The sequence below is a fragment of the Phascolarctos cinereus genome, unplaced genomic scaffold (genome assembly GCF_003287225.1).
Source record: "Phascolarctos cinereus isolate Bilbo 61053 unplaced genomic scaffold, phaCin_HiC Scaffold_7;HRSCAF=346, whole genome shotgun sequence".
Classification (NCBI taxonomy): domain Eukaryota; kingdom Metazoa; phylum Chordata; class Mammalia; order Diprotodontia; family Phascolarctidae; genus Phascolarctos; species Phascolarctos cinereus.
This window is the reverse complement of record NW_027556180.1, coordinates 84,973,395-84,980,793: the sequence shown is the minus strand read 5'-3', so window position 1 is coordinate 84,980,793 and position 7,399 is coordinate 84,973,395. Positions and strand designations below refer to the sequence as shown.

Genomic DNA, 7,399 nt, shown 5'->3' with positions numbered 1-7,399 from the left:
GACTTTTTCTGGGCTACAGCTTCCTCTTCACAAACCCAAATTGAGAGAAGTCAAGGCAGATCCCGAAGTAAATCTCATGACGGTGGCCAAGGAGGGCCACCCTACTCAGGAGCACAGTGGAGCCGGCATCTGGGTACAGGGCGGGGCGGGCCGCGCCTGCGCAGGGCGCTGGTCTCCATGGCGGTGCCGCGGAGCCAAGACGAGGTTGAGTAAACTCGTTTTGAATTTTCTCCCTCTCGGCTCCGGCGCTTCGCGGACTTCCCTGGTTGCCCTGCAGGGCTCCCGGCGGCCACAGCGCTGAGGGAGCCGGGGGGCGGCGGGGACGTTCGCGCCCGGAAAGGCGGCCTTTGTCGCCTCCCCTTTTCCCCTGCCCTTTCCCCGTCACCCACCCCGACCCCCCGCCGGGCTCTGTGGAGGCTCCGGGATCCGCCCCCTCGTTCCGGGCCCCGAGCCCGCGGCTCGTCCTTTTTTCCCTCGATGCGGCGTCTGGGGGTACAACATGGTGGAGCCCGGCGGTTCTCCAGACCCTTTCCCCGGGAATCCACCCCTGACCCTGCGGGCACCGGCTGGCGGAGGTTAGGTAGCCCGGCTGAAGGAAAAGCCGCCCCGGCGCGGCTGGGTGCAGAGTCCCGGAGGATGCTCGTCGGCCTTGCTCTCCCGGGGCCCGAGCTCCCAGCTCCGCTCCCCTCTCTCTTTGTCACGAGAAACGGAGATAGTTTGAGGAAAGTGCAAGGACCGGCGACCCCCTTCCCCCTCCCCCTAAGCACACGCCTCGGGGCGGCGTTTTCAAGAGCCAGGGACACAAAAGCCACCCGCCCGAAGGATGCCCTGGGTGTCTGTAAGGGCTGTCTGTGCTCGGGGGGCGGGGGAAGGGGAGGGGGAATTCAGAGACCACTGTCTTCCCGGCCCCCTGCCGTGAGATGCGATAGTTATGAGAAGCCCCCCTGTGTGTGTCCTTGGAAGGGAGGGGAGGTCGGCCTGGGGGTTGTTAAGCTGCTGCTGTAGCGGAAGGGCCGCCACGTCTAATTCTTACAGTGCCCAAGTTGTGTTCAGTGGATGCGCAGAGGTGTTAGCTGTAGAAAACTGGAAAGGGGTCAGCATTTCACAGACTTCCCCAGCCCAGGCGAATGAGAGTAAGAAAATGTTCACCGCACTTCTCTGAGACGAAGTATGAAATGATGTATGTCAGAAGAAGACATTTGTGTCTTCTTTTGATGTGGAAGTAATAGTCCCTCTGTTTTGCTCTTTCTGCTAAATTCTCTTTGTCCCAGGCGTATACACTACACCTCCAGACTCTCAGGGCTAATAACATTTATGGCTAGCTTTGCAAATTTTCAAATCGAAAAGTGTTCCATGGCCAAATTAGTTTGGAAAACGCTGTTCTAGGCAGTTCTTAGAGAAGAGTTCTCTGTGCTTAAGAGTAGAAAGGAGTGCAGAGGACAGAATTGCTCATTCTGCTGTCATTCCCCCGACATGTTTCAGGTTATGCAATAGTTAAGATATTGCCAGGAAGAAGAAACAGGGGGAATGGAAAAGTAGGTAATGGGGCAGTGGAGAAAGAAAGATGTTGCTAATAGCATATAGACTTAACCATGATTTTCATGCACAACTTCAGCTATTGTTTGGTTTGAGATCACTCAAGTTGAGAGATACAGTATTGGGTAGAGAGAAGAAACCTTGAAATTAATTAATATCATCTAATATATACTTTTAGAAGTTCTGGGAATCCATTTAACAGGATTTTTAATTACCATGCTAAGGGCTCTTGAGGGTGAAGGCACTTAACTTAAAAATTCTTTTGTACCATGTTATATACCAGTAAAGTAAAAAAGGAAACAACACTTCACTATTGGAAATAATTTAAGTCTGTTTATTTATTAAAATAACTTAAGTCTGATTATACTTTATGATTTGTACAGTATCCTTGTAACTTTTCCTATTTTGAATTGCTTCAGTAAGACTGGAAAGCACCTAAATTCTGATTTTAAAATAATTTTTTAAATAAAGGAAAATTGGGCATTTAATGAAACATAGCTTTTACTTTGAAATGTGTAGGTTTTTTCCCCCTAATAAATAGACATTAGATAAATTAGGTCTTATTCTTGGTTTGCAATTAACTGGGGTGAAAAAATGTCTAATATTTCAATTAATGTGAAGATAGGTTTTTAAAATTAGAACATCTTAAATATGATCGGTAAATAACATAAGATCAGGGTGTGTATTCTTAGTTGTTAATTTTCCAAATAGCTGTTTTTAAAGAAATCAAACTATATGTGATAGAAATATTTTAGATGAAGACAAGAATTAGAACCTAAAAGTACCACAAACAAGCTGGAATGGTGGTCCATGTCTGATGAGATGAAACTTCATAAGAATGAATGTAAAATCTTGCAATTGTTTTTTTTTTTAATTGTGCAAGTACGTATTTCACATATTCATGTGAGAACAGCCAGGTGGTTTTGGCAGTCTGCAAAATGATTATGAAGTGTGAGTCAGCAATGTGGCATGGTGGTCAAAGTAGCTAATGAGGTAACGTACATAGCATCTGGAAGATTGTGGGCATGAAGCTAGAAGTGGTTCTAGAGGAAGACAACCCAAGATATTGAGGGTCAGAATCATGCCAGATGAAAATGAGCTGAAGGAGTCAAGGACATTTGGGCTGGGGAAGAAAAGAGGATGTAAACAGTTGCAGTCTATGGGTATTGAAGTGCTGTTGGGTGTAAGAGATATTCAGCTTAAAATTAGCTTGGCCCAAAAGGACAGACTGAACTAATATCAATGCATTGAAGTTGCAGAGGGGCAGATTTCTGCTGAATGTAATTTTATAATGGTTGTCCAAGAATGAACTATGCTGTTTAGGAAATAGTATATACTGCCTTTCACTGGAGATCCAGGAAGGAACAGCTGGATAAGTATTCAGGGTTATTGTAGAGAAGATTCATATACTAGGGATTGAACTAGATTACCTCTGAAGTTTCTGCTTATAGGATTCTATGAAGTGAAAATGAATCTATGTAATATATTTTTTACTAACCAGTAACAAAAATGCTTTTCCAGTTGTTATGTTTGGGGACATTCCAGACCTTTAACTTCATTTGCATGGAAACTGTTTCCACACAATTGAAGACTGGCAATTCCTGTGTAATTTAATAAGTCTGAGAGAGTTGCCTGGGGCACTGAAAGTTTAAGTAACTTGCTTGTGGTTTTGCAGTTACTGTGTGTTAGAGATGTGACTTGAACACTGGTGTTTCTGATTCCCTATCCATCCTTATGTCCTTTACAGGAAACTGCTCCTCAGTTGCTGGATTGACCTTTGTTTAAAGTTCAGCTGAGTGTAATTGTTGCTTAGAGAAGAAAATTAGTATTGATATTGTTCAGTATCCTTAAACATGAAATATGCATCATATGCTGTCAAGTTGAGACAGACAGGCACAACTGATTACATCATACATTGTATTCTTTCTTTGTAAACATTACCAAGCATGAAAACCATTCGTTTATTGTAGTGCTTGTGCGTTAAAGACATTGAACATCCCATCCGTTTTTTTAATTGATTTGTTTAAAATGGGAGCTAACGCAATGCATCAAAATAGGATGTTTCATATCCTAGTAACTTATACTAATAGTACTCATTTAGGAGATTGCAGAGGGTCAGGTGGTTTAAGGTGATTAAAAGGATTATAATATAGGTTGCATAGTTTATTATAACTTATTAGTGTTGGAAGGAACCTTAGAAAGTATCTAACTTGTTGTTTCTTGCTAATTTGGTAACCCATTTCCCCTATGTCCTCTGCGCTAAACGATATGAGAGCATAGAACTATGTGTATATGCATACTCATAGGGAAAGGATAGAATGGAAAATTAGGATTGCAAGGCAACAAGGGAGAGGGTGTACCTTGGGCAGACCAATACTTGGTGATCAAAATTTAGATGTGATTAAATTTTGAGGAAAAGAATTTATTCTTACCTGGTTAGTAGTATTCTGATACTATTGTGCAATTTCAGGCTATTTAGAAACTATTTTTGCAACTTTCCGTGTCTCATATTTTTAACAAGGGAAGAAAATAAACCCTTCCCCTAAAATATTCTAAATTCATGAGCTTATTATCTGGGATATAGGCGTTACGGATTTTGTTTTTGTATGTCACTGGTTCTTGAGGTAATTTTGAACAGATCATTCAAGGCTATAGTCTGCCTGCTTCTGACTAGAGTTATTTAACAGGGTTGTTGCATGGAGTTTCTTAAAAAATACTTTTTAGAAATGTGCTAGAAAGATGTTATAATTACTAGGGTCTGTTCTCATCCTGTCTCACTTCCTTCCACTGTGGAGACTAACAAAATCATTTTGAGTTATTTTCACCTTTTATATATTCCTGGTTTTGTTGTGTTCCTAAAAGCTAAGCTCTTACCAGATTTTTAAAATGAGTAAAGTCATGTCCTCTGGAAGTTTTATCTGCTAGTGTTAGGCTAGTCTGTTAAAAACTCATAGAAATGTATTTTGTTGTTTTCTACCATTTTTGTCCTGGAAGAAAAAAGCATTTTGAATTGCCTATTTTGTTGTGCAGAGGTTTTTTCCAAAGGCATAAATATAATCATGGCATAAATGTAGGTGTAGCCCCTATTGAGCTTTAGTACTCAGGTTTCTTGTACGTAAGCTTTCCCACAGTTCTTGACAAGTACATTTGTGGCTGCTTAATGGTCTACAATTTAACTTAGTCACTGCATGGAGATAATTTTTGTATTTACATTTTGGAAATGTAATAATAGATAATAATGCAGCCCATGAATAATAGTTTTTACCATTTCACATGCTTAAAAAGTCAAAACTGTGCTTTGTCTTAGAATATTGTTCTGTTTATGGTAACCAGCTGGGGAAGAAGATTTCATTTATGGATGGACATGATACCTAACATGCTGGTCCTTAAGTAACTATGCCTTGACATGGAACTATTGTGTGTGGTAAGTAACATTTTATAATATTTAAATAACTTGGCATGACAAAATGAGGTATTTAAGATTACCCAGAAGTGACATATCAATTAAAGTTAGTAATGCAATAATTTCCTCATCAGGAACTTCCTAGCCCAGTGAAATCACAGATCCAGTTTAAAAAAAATGCAGAATTGTATTAAGAAGAAGAAAGGAAAGTTTATTTATTATGCATGCAAAATTATCTGGAAGGTATTGTGTGAGGGACTCTTTTTCTGTCATTCTGTCATTCAGGCACTCCTCAGCTTACATGGAATTATAGAAAGAATGTTGACATTGAGGTCAGTAAGAGCTGCATTTGAATCTCACTTCCAGTACATACTAGCTTGTGACCTCTGGGAGACATTGTGGCATAATGAAAAAAAAACACTTGGAGTCAGAGAACTTAGGTTCAAGTCCTGTTTCTTCTGTTTGCTATTTGTGTGACCTGGGGAAAATCATTTCTAAGCCCACATTTGTTCATCTATACAATAAGAAGGATAATCTCTTCCTCTGAACTTGTATCTTCATCTGTAAAATAGGAGAGTGGTATGAATCTCACAGAGATGTTGTGAGACTCAAATGAAGTCCTGTAAGAAGACTCTTCAAGACAGAGCACTGGCCAGGAAGTCAGGAGGACCTGAGTTCAAATGCGGCCTCAAACCAAATACTTGACACATACTACCTGTGTGACCCTGGGCAAGTCACTTAACCCAATTGCCTAAAAAAAAAAAAGAAGAAGAAAACCCTTTGCAAACCAAAGCACTGTATAAATGTCAGTTTTTGTTAGTATTATCCAGAAGAATTGTAATATCTCACATTTCTGTTGTTGTTATTGTTCAGTTGTATTTGACTCTTTATGACCCCATTTTTGAGATTTTCTTGGCAAAGATACCAGGGTGCTTTGCCATTTCCTTCTCCAGCTCATCTTAGAGATGAAAGGAAACTGAGGCAACAAGGTTAAGTGACTTGTCCAGGGTTACACAGCTAGTAAGAATCTGAGGCCAGATTTGAACTCAGATTTTCTTGATTCCGGGCCCAATGCTCTTGTCTACGGCACTGCCTAGCTGCCCTCACCATTCTGTATCCTCTTACAATTTACAAAGTGTTTTGTTTATAGCAACTCCAATAGGTAGGTGAAAGTTTTATCATTTTAAAGGTGAGAAAACAGACTGAGAAGTTAAGGTATTTCCCCAAGATCACAGAGCTAATTACATACTGAGAGTTGGGATGGATTGAGAATCACTGAGCATCTGAGAATTTCAGAGTTGGAAGGAAACTCAGAAGACATCTAATATAACCAATACCTGACAAGTGACTATCCAACCTTTATTGTCAGACTTTCTATAAGGAGTAATATCCTATATCCTAGGACCACCTATTCCACTTTGAATAGTTGTTGGGGAAGTTTGGTTTTGTAGCAATTCGTAATTTGCTTCTCTGGTTACTATTGTTGGTCCAAATTATACCCTGTGTGGCCAAACAAAATGTCTAATACAGGGATGAGGAACCTGCTTCCTGTAGGCCACATGTGGCCCTTTAGGTCCTCAAGTGCAACCCTTTGAAACCAGACTTAATAAGAGGATTTGTTCTTAAAACTTGGACTCAGTCAAAAGTCCACACCCAAGGACCTAGAAGGCCACAGGTTCTCCACCCCTTCTTCCATGTAGCAGCATTTCAGATACTTGAAGGCTACTAATATCTCCCCTGACACTTCTCCAGTCTGAACAGCCCCAGTTCCTTGAACCATTTTCTTGAATCCCACTTAATTGCCATGTGACTGTTCATATGGTGTGAATTCAAGATGCTTCACCATCCTAGTTGCCATCTTCTGGATACTTCCTAAAATATAGTATTGAGAAGAGACTGCTATGATCAATCTGACCAGAGCACCATACAGTGGGACCTCCACCTTGTATCTAAAGCTAGACATCCGCTTAATGCAGTCTAAGATTATATTAGCTTTTTTTTTTTTGACTGTCAAATCATGTGGTTGATTCGTTATCTTGAAGTCCAAAAGCTGCAGATCTTTTTCAGGTATGCTGCTCTTCCCAAAATGTTCTTGATCAAGTCTTAAGTTCATTACTCTTTCTACTGCAGTGATCAGCTGTATTTCAAAACTTAATTTTCAAGGCTGTTTGAACTTTGAAATGCATTTGCCCGTAGTAATAATAAGTACTAATTAGTTTGCCTATCCTGATCATAAAAGCAACAACCCATAATGTAGCTTCACTATAGTACTTATGATGCTGGCTTGAGATCTGCATCTTAAATGTTGTATGGTATAAAAGCAGAGAGAACAAAGAAGAGGTTTTTCCTTCTTATTTCTAGTGCCAGAGGCCTAGAATTTTTAAATAAGTGAAATTTGCATATGGAATCTTTCCACTTCTTTTTTTGAACCCTTCTCTACCCTAATGTCCTCTGTAGACG

At 40.5% G+C, this 7,399-nt stretch overlaps 1 protein-coding gene across 2 annotated transcripts in view; it reads left to right on the top strand.

The window, feature by feature from the left end:
- Positions 1-42: 42 nt before the first annotated feature.
- The window catches only part of CARF (calcium responsive transcription factor), a 56,632-nt gene continuing 49,275 nt past the window's right edge, over positions 43-7,399 (top strand). For both annotated transcript variants that reach the window (XM_020972814.2, XM_020972809.2), the window contains exons 1-2: positions 43-204; positions 4,844-4,960. The gene's annotated coding sequence lies outside the window, so the exon portion shown is untranslated. The remainder of the gene's footprint in view (positions 205-4,843; positions 4,961-7,399) is intronic.